The sequence below is a fragment of the Convolutriloba macropyga genome, chromosome 8 (genome assembly GCF_964194025.1).
Source record: "Convolutriloba macropyga chromosome 8, txConMacr16.3, whole genome shotgun sequence".
NCBI classification, from domain to species: Eukaryota; Metazoa; Xenacoelomorpha; order Acoela; family Convolutidae; genus Convolutriloba; species Convolutriloba macropyga.
In genome coordinates, this window is record NC_134475.1 from 28,194,020 (window position 1) to 28,211,973 (window position 17,954).

Sequence of the window (17,954 nt, forward strand, 5' to 3'; positions counted from 1 at the left end):
TGCAAACAAAATGACACAATAAATGTTATTTGGGACTCATTTTACTAGCAGGATTAATGAGATTCATACTGGAGCACTAGGTTAAGGAAATCAACCAATCAGTTTCTTATAAGAAAATTGATATAAATATACTGTTGTCGTCGGCTAAAATCTGCGATTGCCAAGACTTATTCCATGGCAGAATTCAAAAGATGAATTTGTTTCACTCAGGTAATGTTTACAAAATTGCTTTTCACTTGTATTTTACGGCAGCATGTATTTTTTCAACTAAATTGGTCCGCATAGCCTAAATTAATTCAATGAATTTGATTTTAATTGATCGCCACCTAGTTGATACTGCTCTGCAAAATTTAAACAGACAGCGGAGAAAAAGAAAAATTAAAAGTGGGGTTTCAAAAATATAAAAGTGGGTCTGCTATAGGATAATTTTATAGGAAATGCGCCCATATCTGCACAGTGCTTACATCATTTTGTCACCCTTGTCATTCCCATGATTACCTGAATTTACCCTCACGGCAGCCTAATACAACTCAAAATGATATGAGAGCAAAAACTTCATATACACTCTCCTCCCTCTATAAACGCCATCATATGACCTGATACTGGAGGAAACGTTTTTACAGCTTATAGAGAACTAAATGAAAGCACTGTGATGGGGAATATGACAAATTTCCCAGCCGAACTTGCTTATAAAAGAATCAAGTGAATGTTCAACTGCCACAGTGGGTCAAAAGCTGGTATCTGAAAAAAATCGCGCCGTTCTAAGTGCGTTATATACAACATCTTTGGTTAAGGTTGTCTCTCTGACAAAGTTTTGAGGACTGCTTATAACTTGTGGAACATCCTTTACATTTGCTTCCGTTTATCCCCTTGAATGTGTTTTATTATAGAAAAAGAAAGTGCAATTTTCTCTATAATCAGTTATATAAAAAGTAAATTAAAGTGAAAATTGTGTTAAAGTAAATTATTTGTTTTTTTTCTGATTTTTTATAGATTTTTTATGTAACTCGGCCACTGCCGGTCTCAAGCCCGGAATGAAAAAGGAGGAGGGCAAAAACCACAAAGAGCATACTGGAAAATCTCAAAAAGTCAGTCTTTAACTTGAATTGAGAAGATTTCCAACAACCTATATTATAAATTTCTTCAATTTCTAAAGATATTGTATGAATTTCTATTTTTTAAGCCTTGAGAGCGAAAGCAATGGCAAAACCTAGCTTGGCTCATGAACATAGTTATGAATTTTCTCTAATTCAGAGAAGTTCAGCGTCTTAATCAGAGTCCGATTCAGAGTCTGAATCAGAGTCTGAATCAGAGAAAAATCAGAATCTGTATCACAGTCTGATTCAGACCAAAATCAGAGTCTGAATCAGAGTCTGATTCAGAGTCTGGATCAGACTCTGAATCAGAGGAATTCAGAGCGAAATGTGACCTGAATCAGAGTCTGAAACAGTACTGATAATTTCCAAATTTTACTCTTAGTCAGTACTGAATTTGCTTCTGAGTTAGGTACGTGCATAACGTACTGGGGGGGGGGGCACAACAGGTCCGTTTTCTCAAACATAATTTTCAAAAATTTGTGGTCAAAATTCAGTCACTCATAGTAATTATTGAGCTCATTTGCAATATGTCAATGACTTTTGGGCACTCTATATAATGCCAATATTTTGGATATATTGCATGAGCTAAGGAAAATACGACTACATATACATGTTAGTCTAAGCAGCAAATACACTATCCTGGGTCGAGGAAAAGTCGAAAAGTGTTCTGCAAAAAATATGTATTGTAAGAGGTGAAAAGTTGTTTTTTTTCCACCGCAAATGTCGTGCATATTTTTGCGGTGAAATGCGGTGAAATTCTATATCTTTACCGCTAGAGTAAGCAATGAACTTACAAAAAGTCACCGCGGTTCCCCGCCCTTACAGGGGTTCGAACCTCTCACATCCTGCATATCATGCACTTCTTTTTCCACTTCGCAATCTCTCACTACTTTCTAGTATTTTTGTTTTGAATATAATTCAAGTTCACTCTACCTTCTGTAAAACATTCGCGGTAAATTTTTGTAAGATTTGCAATTTTTAGCGGTGAAATTACATATTTTAGCGGTGAAATGTGATGACTTATTGTGAGTTCACCGCTTACTCTAGTCGTGAAATTACATAAATTCACCGCTTAGAAAAAGTGTCACAAAGATGTGAGAATATCGGGTAATATTAAAGTTCGCTTAAATCCTGAAATTCCTCCCTTATTCCATATTAATTTCACCGCATCTACTGCAGATCTCACACAATTTTAACATTTTTTTCTATGCGGTGATTTTATGTAAGTTCACCACAAAGATAAGCGGTGATTTTATGTAATTTCATCGCAATCACCGCTTATCTCACATAATTTGGACACTTTTTTCAGAGCGCTGAATTTATCAAAATTCAGCGCTAAAATCAGCTGTGAAATTATGTAATTTCGCCGCTACCAGGCTATAAAGTTTTTTCCACCGCATTCACCACTTGATTCATTTAATTTCACCGCATTCACCGCTTATCTCACAAAATTTCCCGCATTCACCGCTGATCTTACATAATTTTGCGTTGAATGGCGATGACACCTCGACCCGGGATGCGCTACACTTTACAACGGTGATTTTTTGGTTAGTTGTTATTGATTAGTTGTAAAAAACAACACAACGAATTTTTTTTCGACAGCTGGGATTGCAAAACTCCGCTACTGTTCCAATTTTGTTGCGGGTTGCACTGTTGTGCGCTTGTGACCTGGATCGTTCATCCTGAAAATAAATAACTTTGTTCCTTTTGTTTCTTATATCTTCTCTGGATCAGGAAGACGTAAACTTTCGTAATTTAAATTAATTTAATGTTTCAATCACTTTGTTGCGCAATTTTATCAACACAAGCTGATGATTTTTTAAAAATATTTGGGAGAGAAAGAGGGGGAAAGATTTTTATTCCCTTTCAGGGTTACCATAAAACACATGTTTTTATACGATATAAGGAACTAATGTTGTGTCCTTTTCATAATACTAGTTTTTATTCTAAAGGAATAGCACGGGTAAGCAAGGAGTTATGTACAAAACTTATAATGGTTGTAGCGTTTTTTTATTGATGAATGATTCGGCTTTCTCGTGACTCAATTTTGTAGGCTCGTCGTCAAGAAATTCATGTCAAAAAAATTAGTCGTAGCTGTTTGATTCTCTTTAGAAGAAACCATTTCAATTAAAACTTGGACACCTGGATGGTTTATGCGTTGACCGTCGGTATTGATCTAATGGGACAGGGATAGCTCGATCTTTGTTATTAGTTGGTCTTCAAACAACTATTTGCAAACAAAAACCCATTAAAACCGTTTTTCAAAAAGTTCAAGCTTCCTCGTTTGGAACATGTTAGTAAACGAAATTGCTGGTCCATACGGAATAATATGGTTTTTAAAACTAGATTTTTGAGTGCAGTCTTAGAGGGCCATTGATATGACTTTACAACCAAAAATTGTCATGATAATGAAGAGTCGAACTTAAGTTTGAAGAGTTAATGAGTCCCAGACCTTTGTATGATCTAACTTATACAATTACGTTATGCGACCAAGTAGTGATCACTGTTGCAGCTCCTCGAGAATCTTTTTGGAACCCAATTTCCGCAGCCTAGTTCTCGTGTTTAACACCGGTCGTCTAGTTTCTTATTTAAATGCAGTTGACTAATTATTTTGTCAAAACTATCGGTCGATTGGTCTTTTAAATTGACTGTAAATTTGGTTGATTGAAATTAAGAATAATTTTAGCAAAAAATATGCTCTGTTTCATCCTGAAACATGCCAGGCTATAGTTGATGATTGTATAGTTGCTAACCTCTCCTCAGATATTTCAACAATTTTAGAGATTTTTCTCATTTTTATTATCTAACAAGAACCTAAGACAAAACGACCAAATTGATTGAGAGTCAAGTCATATTGAAAAAGGATGCCAACTGTTCTTTGTACCAGTTTCCAATGGTTCTAATTATAATGAAGATTCAATACCGAAAAAGTTTGCGTGAAGTAAATAATTTTATCAATATTATTGACAATTTGATGCTTTTTCATCGGTGTTTGGTTGAATAATGTCAAATAATTGCGTTAACTATTTCATCTGTCTCAGACAATGGCGGTAGCTCAGCGCAATTAAATGCTTCGTACAAATGGCTTTCGAATTTTCATTAACAACTAAAACACTACAAAACTCAGAAATTAAGAAATTCAGTGACAAAATAAAAAAAACTGAAGAATTGCCCAATGTTGCTGCTGTCGCTCAGTAAGATGCAATTCTAATCGTAGTGTTCTTGAATAGTTTCGACGAAACTCTAATCACATGCGTAATTTTTCGTTTTTAGGATTTTTTTGCTCAAAATTGGGGGTGATAACGTTTTTCCGTCCTACGAGGCGACGAACTTAAAAAAAGCTTCAGCTTTGTGTGTTCTGAATTTTAACATATTTTGAAGTAAAATAGCTTTTTTTCTTGTCCTTCGATCTGATGACCTATTCTGTTTCTAACAAATGACGGGAATATTGCCGGCATTTGCATTTTGATATTTGAAATATCAACATCAAAACTGGTGTCGATTTCACCATTAACCTGTTGGATTCTATTATTGCGGCTGAGCTTAACCACTCAGAAGTCAAATTGAATAGCGCTTCAAGGTCATTTCAAGCCTTAAAGCTAGAATAGCGTGATAAGTGAAATTTAATGCTACATTCTATTGAAGTCATACGGATTTGTTCAATTTCTTCAACATTTATATTTAGCAACTATTTTTAGTACGCAATCATCATTCATGAAGTCAAACTATAAATCAAATTCAAACTACCTCAACCACCAGCAAAACGATATTACGACTTAACAGTATTGCATCAGATTCTTTGCGATTGGATTGCAAATGAACCTGTTATTGATACAGAATATTCGACAAAACTACTACACGGTTAACAAATTTCCCATGACATCAAATTTACACTGAAAAAGTGACGTTATGGAAAGGTGTTCACATTCTGTCGACATTATTATCTGCATCCAATCAACAGTTGAATTTGACATGTAAATCCACGTGACTAGCAGCATAAAAGGAGCTTGAAAAACTACCAAAAATCAGTTGAAACTTGTTGATTTTGTCTTATTAAACTGACATACAGTGCGTATTGAAGCACACTTTCTTGAGCGGTAAATTACTTGTTGTCGTATCTTGTTTCTGTAGATCATATTAGTGATTGTACAGTTTTAACTTTATTTTGACTTGTTGAAAAGAGAATTAACTTTGATATTCTCAAATCTTTCATTCTGAGGAACGAAGTTCCTCAGTAAGAGAAACTTTGTGCAAAGCACAAAGTCTGTTGCTCTTACTGGCTTCAACGAAGCCTGGCATAGTTCACAAAGTGCGTTATTGAGCAATTGAGTGCGCTGGGAAGCATAAAGTGCGAATTTGGTTACATTTGATAACTTTAATTAAAGTGCCACTTCGGTTACATTTGTTAACTTTGATTGTCGGGAAAAGGTCGCCCAGAACACTAAAACATTGCGAGATAGAAATTGTTTACCCTAACCAGTCGCTAGGACAGTTATCTAGAATTGCACATAAGGGGTTTTGCATTTTCGAATTATATTTTGAGTTATTAACCAAAACTCAAGCAAAATTTGATTGTTTGAAACAAATCTGTTATACAGCAAAGCTGAGCAATTAGTTATCAGGAGTAATTGAGCAACAAGTAATGCAACGGTATTCTACAGTATAGCGGATAATACAGTTCACAACATTTAACTGCAAAAACACAATATCCGGACAGAGTTGAAACCGCTGAAACGAACTGGGCGGTGTAAAGTTTTCCTTGACTTTGATAGGAGAGCATCCGTTACATTTGGTCCATCGACCCGGACAGTGGAAGGCGAACTGCTGTCCAATCTGATGAAGGGAGTGCAAAAGGCAACCCCCAAAGAGAATCAAACAAATCAACAGCGCAACGCCAGTGAGGCAGAGCGAAAGTTGCGAGTGCAATTCACAAAACACGTTGAAGAATTAACCTCGCTTAAAAGGAACAAGCAAAGCAAAAGGCAACCAGGCAATCCTTGCACAACCAGCAGAGAGGAGCTGCAAGAAATTCCAAGATTTATTGGAAGAAGTCAACACTAAAACAGCGATTGGCTACAAATAATTGGACAAGACTCAGATCGACCCAACAAACTAAAGGTCCTCTACCAACAGACTGTTCACCTTCTAGAGGAAGAAATACCCAAGCAACTGCAGCGTTGGAACAAGCTTGTGCCCTATCAAGCTAATTTCGTTGAAGAGCATCTGAAAGAAGCAAGGAAGCGCAAAACAAGTTTGGACTATCATTGGCTTTCATATATAAGCAAAGGCACGCAACCAGTAATGAATGCAGAGCCAAGCAACGCAACCCAAGCAGCGAACGACAGCGAGAGCAATAAAAACTACCCAACGGACAGCCCAGCTGCTCAAACAGTGCAAAATGGAGCAACAGCAAGTGACCAAGAGACGGAGAATGCTTCGGAAACATCTTCAGCAAAGCAAAAGCGCGAGGAAAGGATGAAGAAATTCGATATCGAATTGGAAACCAAGATGCGACTGGAACAGGCACGGTTCGACCGAAGGAGGCTAGAGCTGCAAACGCAAATGAAGGAACTGGAAACCAGGCATCAATTACTGGAGGAAGAGCGTGAGCTAGAGCGCAAAGTGAAGAGAACAGCATTAGAAAACGATGATGGTCGTTCCCAATCAACTGGTGCTCGAGACAAATCACCCTTCAACTGGACCCCAAAGGAGAGAAATGTCTCAGACTGGGCCAGCAGGATCGACAACCTTCTAACACCGATCAACAGCTCACTTCGAAGTAACCCCTGAAGTAAACAGGCAAAGTCACTTCTAACGATATCGCAGTTCACGAGACCGATCCTCAAGTGTTGAAAACCGGGAAGTTTCCCCTAGAGCTGGTCTGCTACGATACAACAGTGGGTACGCGGGAAGCAGTAGCCTACCAAAGCTCAAATTGAACAACTTCGATGGGAACCCCCTCGAATGGCTGGAGTTGGCTAGTATGTTCATTGCTACAGTGGATCAACGACCAATACCAGACTCAGAGAAGATGAGCCATCTGAAGACTCTACTGACAGGCAAGGCAAGGTCAGCAATCTCTGGAATGGGCTATTCTGGACAATTCTATGGTGCTGCATGGAGCATTCTTAAGAGGAAATTTAGAAGGCCTCATGTGATCATTGATGCACAACTGGAGAGTCTTCGCAAAGCAAGTCAGGTGAAACCTCACGACTCATCAGGTCTGATCTGTTTCTCAGTTATTGTTTCGAACTTTGTGAATGTGCTCAAAGAATACAAGCAGATTGGTGATCTGCAATCAAGCTCGACACTGTATATGGCACTAGATAGGCTACCCCAAGTTCTCAAAGAGAAGTGGTGGTTCTATGTTGATGATAAAGATGAAGATTGGCCTGATCTGATTATGTTTGAAAAATGGCTATCAAGGATAGCATTCGTGCACGAAGGGTTTTCAGCTTTCAAGGAAGAGCAAAGATAAGAAGACCGGAGAAGCACAAATAAAGAAAAACGGTTCTCGAAAACATCGAACTTCAGTGCAAGTTCGAACGTGAAAGAAACGAAGCAAACGCAAAGTGATCACTGTCCACTAGCTGATGGCACTCATAAAATATGGAACGGTCCACTATTCAGGAACAGGAGTGTGAATGAAGGGTACGCAGCACTGAGAAAGCAACGCTTATGTTACGGATATCTAGGCAAAGGACATGCAATCAAAGATTGTAAAGTCAATGCGTGCGGCATCAATGGATGCATCAAGAAGCACAACCGATTGCTACACTCAGAAACCCAAATGGATAAGGGCAATCACGCAGTCAACGTAAGCGCAGCAACAATCAACCAGAGTAAAGAAGTTACTAGTTATCTTCAGATAGTTCCTGTCTCAATACAGAGCGGTGGCAACAGGCTGAACACATACGCTTTCCTCGATAGTGGATCAACGGTTTCATTCATCGATCAAAGTGTGCAAGAGAAGTTACGAGCCCAAGGCACCGATGTTACGCTCAAAATAGCTGGCATACATGGAACAAAGGATCTGAAGACAGTAAAGGTTCCTCTCAAAATAAAGGGACTACATTCAAAGGTGCATTCAATCGAAGCGTTTGCACACCCGTCAATCTCCTTGGGAAACACAAACTACAACTACAACAAGCTGAAGCAAAGCTTCAACCACTTGAGTGTTTTTCCAAACAAAAGCTTCAACATGATGGAAGTTGGCATCATCCTTGGTCAAGACGCTTATGAGCTACAACGCCCATTGGACTATAAGATAGGAACACGAAGTGAACCTTTCGCCGTTCTAACAGAGCTAGGATGGGTATTCAGTGGACCCATGACGGGCAAAAGAAGACAAAATGTTTGTCATTTCGCCTTCACTGAAGATGTGAAAGTGGCTGAGAAAATCCAAACCTGGTGGGACATAGAAACCTATGCTTCCAAAACCAACGTCGTCAGTCAGTCAAAGAAGGAACTGCAGGCACAAAAGATGCTAGAGAGTACGACAAAGTTCACAGGTGAGCGGTACGAAGTGGGAATGCTGTGGAGTGAACCAGAGCCAAACCTACCGAACAACTACAGCTCAGCCTTGGGTCAGCTTTACTCACTGGAGAGAAGATTCCAAAGGGACCCAAACCTGACGAGTTTGTATCAACAGTCAATAGATACAGATGTAGAAAAAGGATACGTAAAGATATTGGACGAATCCGAAGTGAAAGGCACCTTCGGGAAAGAATGGTATTTGCCACATCATCCAGTGCTAAACCCGAATAAGCCGGGCAAAGTAAGACGTGTTTGCAATATTGCCTCCAAGTACAAAGAAGTATGCCTAAATGGTAAGCTACTAGCAGGACCTGATCTGCTACATGGGTTGATTGGAACAATATTCAGATTCCGTGAAGGACCAATAGCCCTGACAGCTGACATCGAATCGATGTTTCTACAAGTGCAAGTTCCCGAACAGGATAGAAGTTGCTTGAGGTTCTTATGGCGTCCAAGAACTAACGAACCTGTTCAGATGTACGAATATCAGCGTCACGTATTTGGAACTAAAAGTTCTACAACTTGTGCAAACTATGTTCTCAAGCGAGTGGGACTGGACAACGAAAAAGAGTATCCGATTGCAGCAAAGGCAATACAAAACAACTTCTACATGGACGATTTCATTAAATCGGTAGAAACCCCTGAAGAAGCAATTGAAGTTTTCAATCAACTACACCCTTTTCTCTCACAACATGGATTTGAATTGAAGAAGTGGATAAGCAACAATGATGCAGTTACAGAAGAGATCCCAGAAGACTTGAAGTCAATCAGCAACACGAAGAAAGTCGAAGTGGAACCCAGTACGGAGGGATCTTCAGTGCTAAGACTACAATAGACCGTTACTGATGATAGCCTTCAAGTGTGTAGAGGTACCAACAAGGAAGTGGAAACCCCTATAACCCAGAGGAAGATTCTGTCACTGGTATCTTCAGTATTCGACCCGATCGGATTGTTTGCTCCGTTCAGTGTTCATATGAGACGACTTCTGAAAGGCATCTGGACTAAGAATGGACAACATTGGGACAACGAAGTTGAGCCTAGTGAAAAAGAAGAAGAGAGTTCCTGAGATGGAAAGAACAACTTCCAATAGTGGCTGAAACAAGCAATCGACAGAAGATGCTTCAACAGAGAGAGGGATAAAACTGAGCGTCATGTGTTTGCTGACGCATCTGAGGACACGATGTGTGCAGTGGCCTATCTACGTTCACAACCAAAAGAATACGCAGCTGACTTAGCATTTGTTATTAGAAAATGCAGAGTGGCACCGATGAGGCATTTTTCAATACTTTGATTGGAATTGCAAGCGGCAGTCATGGCAGTGAGGTTGAAAGAACAGATAGTCAAGGAACATGAAATGAAGATAAATAGTTGCAGTTTTTGGTCAGACTCAACTACGGTATTGCAGTGGATACACAGTTCCCATCGCAAACAACAAGTGTTTGTGGCCAATCGAGTAGCTGAGATACTAGATTCAACTGATGTTTCACAGTGGAAACATGAGAGCGGGATCAACAACCCAGCGGACATTGGCACCAGAGCAATCAAAATTGAAGAACTCAAGAGAAGTGAGTGGCTCATTGGGCCGGCCTGGTTAAAACGACCAGAAAGTGAATGGCCGGAGAAGGTGAACCTAATGTTTGCATCAGATGAAGAGAATATACCCTCATCAGTATTCCTGATACAGGCTGAAGAGAAGAAAGCTGTTATCCAGTGGGAACGATTCAGTAACTTCAACAGACTAGTAAATACAGTGGCATACGTACAGCGAGCATTGAACAAAGACAAACCTGCAACACTCGTAGTCAACATTGAAGAAAGAGAAAAAGCAAAAGCAACAATCTTCAAGTTACTGCAGCAAGAACAGTTTGGTGAAGAGATGAAATCCCTCAAAGTTGAAAAGGAAATTCCAAAAGAAAGCAAAATCCTACAATTCTCCCCTTTCCTGGACGAAGAAGGACTTATGCGAGCCAAAGGCAGAATAGGCAAAAGTCAATTCGACTTCAATGCAAAGCATCCATTTTTGCTACATTGGAAACATGACGCGGTTGAATTATTCTTGCGAAAAGAGCACAAGGACAACCAACACGAAGGCACTGAGCATGTGAGAAACATTGTTCAGCAGAAGATGTGGATACTAGGCATACGAAACGCCTTAAGATCAATCAAGAACAAGTGTGTTTCCTGCAGAAAAGGCAGAGCACAAACGATAGCACCAGTCATGGCAGATCTACCCGAAGAGCGGTTAGATGTTTCAACAGCCTTTACAAATATTGGAGTTGACTACTTTGGCCCTTTCACTGTGAAGATTGGGAGAGGAACTGAAAAGCGATGTTGTTGTCTCTTTACTTGTCTAACTATGAGAGCGGTGCATATAGTAGTGGTACCTAAGTTGGACACTGAGAGTTGTCTCAGTGCAATAATGAGATTTATTGCTCGAAGATGCAAACCGAATACGATCATCAGCGACAACGGGACAAATTTTGTTGGAGCTGAAAGAGAGTTTGCAGAGTACTTTGCGGCATGGAACAAAGAAGGGAACGCAGAACATCTAATTCAACGAGGGATCAGATGGAAGTTCAACCCAACCGCAGCACCTCACTTTGGAGGATTATGGGAGCGGTTGGTGAGAAGTTGCAAGAAAGCAATGTATACAGTATTGGGGAACAGATCACTCACCGAGGACGTTCTTTCAACATCGATGTGCATCGTTGAGCAGACTTTGAATGCGAGACTTTTGACTCCAGTCAGTTCAGATGTTTTTGACTTAGAAGCATTGACTCCCAATCACTTCTTGCTTGGCAACAGGAACGTTTGCTTACCCTATCTACCATGCGCGGAAGAATTTGTTGATCATCGAAAGCTCTTTCGACAAACTCAAGCCTAAGCAAATCTCATATGGGACAGATTTCGTAAAGAATATCTGCCAACTCTGAATAATCGGCAAAAATGGCGATCTACGGCGAACGAAACCCATAAAGAAGGCGATCTCGTTTGGTTGATCGAAGACAGCAATAAGCGTGGATATTACAATCTAGGTCGAGTTGCGAAGACCATCGATGGGTCTGAAGGTGTGATTCGATCAGCTATAGTTCGAGCGAACGACCGAGTATACAAGAGACCAGTAATGAAGCTCGCCCCAGTACTACCTGGAAAAGATGTTTTCGCGATGCAAAACAGGGCCGGCGATTTTGCGGCTGAGCTTAACAATTCAGAAATTAAATTGAATAGCGCTTCAAGGTCATTTCAAGCCTTAAAGCTAGAACAGCGTGATAAGTGAAATTTAATGCTACATTCTATTGAAGTCATACGGATTTGTTCAATTTCTTCAACATTTATATTTAGCAACTATTATTAGTACACAATCGTCATTCATGAAGTCAAACTATAACTCATATTCGAAATACCTCAACCACCAGCAAAACGATCCTACGATTTAACAGTATTGCATCAGATTCTTTGCAATTGGATTGCGAATCAACCTGTTATTGATACAGAATATTCGACAAAACTTCTACATGGTTAACAAATTTCGCATGACATCAAATTTACACTAAAAACGTGACGTTATGGAAAGGTGTTCACATTCTGTCGACATTATTATCTGCAATTAATCAAAGTTGAATTTGACATGTAAATCCACGCGACTAGCAGCATAAAATGAGCTTGAAAAATTACCAAAAATCGGTTGAAACTTGTTGATTTTGTCTTATTAAACTGACATACAGTGCGCATTGAAGCACACTATCTTGAGTGTTAAATTACTTGTTGTCGTGTCTTGTTTTTGTAGATCATATTAGTGATTGTACAGTTTTAACTTTACTTTGACTTGTTGAAAAGAGAATTAACTTTGATATTCTCAAATCTTTCATTCTGAGGAACGAAGTTCCTAAGTAAGAGAAACTTTGTGCAAAGCACATAGTCTGTTGCTCTTACTGGCTTTAACGAAGCCTGGCATAGTTCACAAACTGCGTTATTGAGCAATTGAGTGCGCTGAGAAGCATAAAGTGCGAATTTGGTTACATTTGATAACTTTAATTAAAGTGCCACTTCGGTTACATTTGTTAACTTTGATTGTCGGGAAAAGGTCGCCCAGAACACTAAAACATTGCGAGATAGAAATTGTTTACCCTAACCAGTCGCTAGGACAGTTATCTAGAATTGCACATAAGGGGTTTTGCATTTTCGAATTATATTTTGAGTTATTAACCAAAACTCAAGCAAAATTTGATTGTTTGAAACAAATCTGTTATACAGCAAAGCTGAGCAATTAGTTATCAGGAGTAATTGAGCAACAAGTAATGCAACGGTATTCTACAGTATAGCGGATAATACAGTTCACAACATTTAACTGCAAAAACACAATATTCGGACAGATTTGAAACCGCTGAAACGAATTGGGCGGTGTAAAGTTTTTGTTGACTTTGATAGGAGTGCAGCCGTTACACTAAAAAGGCCATCCTGGCTCTTGTTGCGAAAATGACACAACAGTCGCCAATGGGTTAGTAGTCCCAATTCGCACTTACATTGTTTCTCTGAATCATCCACCAACCAAACAACATCTCATTTCTGTGTTTTAGGAACGTTTTCTTTTGTCCATTTACATCTTTTGACTCCAATGGGCTATTTTAAACCTTTTATTCAAAGAATTGCCAGCTTATCCGAGCGTCGATTAGGAATAGGTTTTTAGATTACACAATTCAAACAATTATCAACTCCTGTGGTTCGAATTTACACATGAAAGGTGAACACTTCACGTAATAGTTTTTTAGTCACAGCTAGTTAATGTTTTTTGCATGATTTCTTTTTTATTTTTTCCTCCGAATCTATAATGTCCGTAGTAATGGTTTTTTTCCAATGTTTTAGCAGATGTTTGCATAACTCTTATTGTTTCCGGGTAACTGTTGCAGTTTCCGTTCTAGACATTTTTATTCGGTTCACCGCTTGTACATCTTGATGTTGATAACCGTTATTTCTATGTCCCAAGACAATTTTTAGAGATGCTGCTCTCTAAACTTGTCAACAACGTCCGAGTCTTTATTGTTGTCTGGGTTTTGTAAGATCTACTAAAAATTGTCACACAAAATTATCAATATTGGTTAAGAGTCGAATTATATTCTGAACGGGAGTCGAATGCTCTATCTAACGTGGTTGCACTATCTAAATAATTTGGTTAAAAGAAATAATTTTAAAAGCAAAATCTACAACCTAATATTTACTTACACTTATTACTGATTGGCTGATTAAGGTCACTATTTTTACATTAAACTTCCAAAAACTCTGCTACATATTTTATGTGGATAGGTTTATTAAGGTACTTGCAAAAAATTAAATGCCTCATATATACATGCATCTTTCTTTTGTTTAACAACTTAAGGATTACTTAATTAACATGTTTGGAAACCTTTGAGCAAAATAACGAAAAATGAACACAGCAATTTTGCACTATATGAGTGTTCAAAACAACGTTTGTATTTGATCCAATTCAATTCATTGTGTCCCTGGACTGATTATAGGTAACACTTATCGCCATCGCAACGTTTAGTCGCTCAGGTTTTAGTTCCCGAAGTCGGGGTTCTTCGATATGATACCTCATGCTGCTTCTCAATAGTGGTCCCAACAGGTTGCTGATTTTTAGCACTAGGCTCTTTGTTTTCGTTGAGTTGGTAGACATCCATCATCAGTGTTCAGCGTCTGATTCAGAGTCTAGATCAAACTCTGAATCAGAGGAAGTCAGAGCAAAATTTGACCGAATCAGAGTCTGAAACAGTACTGATAATTTCTAAATTTTACCCTGATTCAGTACTGAATTTTTTTTTGAGTTAGGTACGTTCATAACGTACTGGGGGCGGGCGCAAACGGAAAAGGTCCGTTTTCTCAAACATATTTTTTAAAAATTTCTTGTAAAAAGTAGGTCACTCATAGTAATTATCGATCTCTTGTGCAATATGTCAACGGCTTCTGAGCACTATATATAATGCAAATATTTTGGATATATTGCATGAGCTAAGGAAAATACGACTACATATACATGTCAGTCTAAGCCGCAAATACACTATCCTGGGTCAAGGAAAAATTGAAAAAATATGTAATGTAAGCAGTGAAAAGTTGTTTTTTTTACCCCAAATGTCGCGCTTAGTTTGTCGGTGAAATGCGGTGAAATTATATATCTTCACCGCTTTAGTACGCAGTGAACCTACGAAAAGTCACCGCATTTCCCGGCCTTTCAAGGGTTAAAAACTCTCACCTCATGCATGTCATGCACTCCTTTTTCCACTTCGCAATCTCTCAATGATTTCTATTATTTTTGTTTTATTATAAATCAAAATCATTCTACTTTCTGTAAAGCATGCGTGGTAAATTTTTGTAAGATTTGAGAATTTTAACGGTGAAATTACATATTTTAGCGGTGAAATGTGGTGAGCTTTCGTGAAATATGGTGACTTTTCGTGGTGACTCTAGTCGTGAAGTTACATAAATTCACCGCTTAGAAAAAATGTCAGTATATGTAAGATTATGGGGTAATTTTAAGTGGGCTTAAATCTTGCAACTCTTCCCTTATTCCCCATTACTTTCACCACATCCACTGCTGATCTCACACAATTTTAACATTTTTTTCTAAGCAATGAATTTATGTGAGTTCAACACTAAGTTAAGAGGTGATTTTATGTAATTTCATTGCGATCACCGTTTATCTCACATAATTTGGACACTTTTTTCAGAGCGCTGAATTTATCTAAATTCAGTGCAAAATCAGCTGCGAAATTATGTAACTTCGCCGCTACCAGGCTATAAAATTTTTTCCACCGCACTCACCGCCTGATTCATGTAATTTCACCGCATTCACCGCTTATCTTACATAATTTTGCGTTGAATGGCGGTGACACCTCGATCCGGGATGCGCTACACTTTACAACGGTGAATTTTGTGGAAAGTTGTTATCGATTAGTTGTAAAAAACAACAGAGTTAAAATTTTTTCGATGGCTGGGATTGCAAAATTCCGCTACTGTTCCGATTTTGTTGCGGGATGCCTTGTTGTGCGCTTGCGACCAGGATCGTTCATTCTGAAAATAATTAATTTTTTTCCTTTTGCTCCTTAATTCTTCTTTGGATTAAGAAGACGTAAACTTTCGTAATTTAAATTAATTTAAGGTTTCAATCATCTTGTTGCGCAATTTTGTCAACACAAGCTAATGATTTTTTACATATTTGGGAGAGGAAGAGGGGGAAAAGATTTTTTTTCCCTTTCAGGGTTACCATAAAACATAATATTTATTTTTGTAGGCTCGTCAAGAAATTCATGTCAATAAAATTAGTCGTAGCAGTTCGATTCTCTTTGGAAGAAACCATTTCAATTGAAACCCAGACACCTGAACGGTTTATGCGTTGACCGTCGGTTTTGCTCTAATGGGACAGGGATAGCACTTTGTTTGTTTTTAGTTGGTCTGCAAACAACTCTTTGCAACCGAAAACACCATTGAAATGGTTTTTCAAAAAGTTCACGCTTCCTCGTTTGGAACATGTTAGTAAACGAAATTGCTGGTCCATACGGAATAATGTGGTTTTTAAAACTAGATTTTTGAGTGCATTCTTAGATATAGAGGGCCAATGATATGACTTTACAACCAAAAATTGTCATGATAATGAAGAGTCGAACTTAAGTTTGAAGAATTATTGAGTCCCAGACCTTTGTATGATCTAACTTTTACAATTACGCTATGCGATCAAGTAGTGATCACTGTTGCGGCTGCTCAAAAATCTTTTTGGAACCCAATTTCCGCAGCCTAGTTCTCGTGTTTCACACTGGTCGTCTGGATTCTTATTTAATTGCAGTTGATTTATTATTTTGTAAAAACGATTGGTCGAGTGGTCGTTTAAATTGACTGTATCTTTAAGTTAAGAATATTTTCAGCAACAAAATGTGTCCTGTTTTATCCTGAAGCATGCCAGGCTCTAGTTGATGATCGTATCGTTGCTAACCTCTCCTCAGATATTTCAACAAATTTAAAGATTTTGCTCATTTTTATTATCTAACAAGAACCTAAGACAAAAAGACCAAATTGATTGAGAGTCAAGTCATATTGAAAAAGGATGCCAACTGTTCTTTGTACCAGTTTCTAATGGTTCTAATTATAATAAAGATTCAATACCCAAACAGTTTGCATGAAGTAAATAATTTTATCAATATTATTTACAATTTAATGCTTTTTCATTGGTGTTTGGTTGAATAATGTCAAATAACTGCGCTAATAAAATTTCATCTGCCTCAGGCAATGGTGGTAGCTCAGCGCATTTAAATGCTTCGTACAAATGGTCTTTGAATATTCTTTAACAACTAAAAAAACTACATAACTCAGAGATAAGGAATTCAGTGACACAATTAAAAAAAACTGAAGAATTGCCCAATGCTGCTGCTGTTACTGAATAAGATGCAATTTTATTCGTAGTGTTCTTGAATAGTTTCGATAAAACTCTAATCACATGCGTAAAATTTTGTTGTGAGGATTTTCTTGCTCAAAATTGGGGGTGGTAACGTTTTTCTGTCCTACTAGACGACGAACCTAAAAAAAGCTTCAGCTTTGTGTGTTCTGAATTTTAACATATTTTGAAGTAAAATAGCTTTTTTTCTTGTCCTTCGATCTGATGACCTATTCTGTTTCTAACAAATGACGGGAATATTGCCGGCCTTTCCATTTTGATCTTTGAAATATCATCATTAAAAACTGGTGCCAAACTCATCATTACCTGTTGGATTCTCCATAGGCCATCTTGACTCTTGTTGCGAATAGGACACTACAGTCGCCAATGGAGACTTGAGTTAATAGTCCCAATTTGCACTTAGATTGTTTCTTTGAATCATCCACCAACCAAACAACATCTCATTTCTGTGTTTTAGGAACGTTTTCTTTTGTCCATTTACATCTTTTGACTCCAATGGGCTATTTTAAACCTTTTATTCAAAGAATTGCCAGCTTATCCGAGCGTCGATTAGGAATAGGTTTTTAGATTACACAATTCAAACAATTATCAACTCCTGTGGTTCGAATTTACACATGAAAGGTGAACACTTCACGTAATAGTTTTTTTAGTCACAGCTAGTTAATGTTTTTTGCATGATTTCTTTTTTATTTTTTCCTCCGAATCTATATTGTCCGTAGTAATGGTTTTTTGTTCAATGTTTTAGCAGAGCTTTGCATAACTCTTAATGTTTCCGGGTAACTCTTGCAGTTTCCGTTCTAGACGTTTTTATTCGGTTCACCGCTTGTACATCTTGATGTTGATAACCGTTATTTCTATGTCCCAAGACAACTTTTGGAGATGCT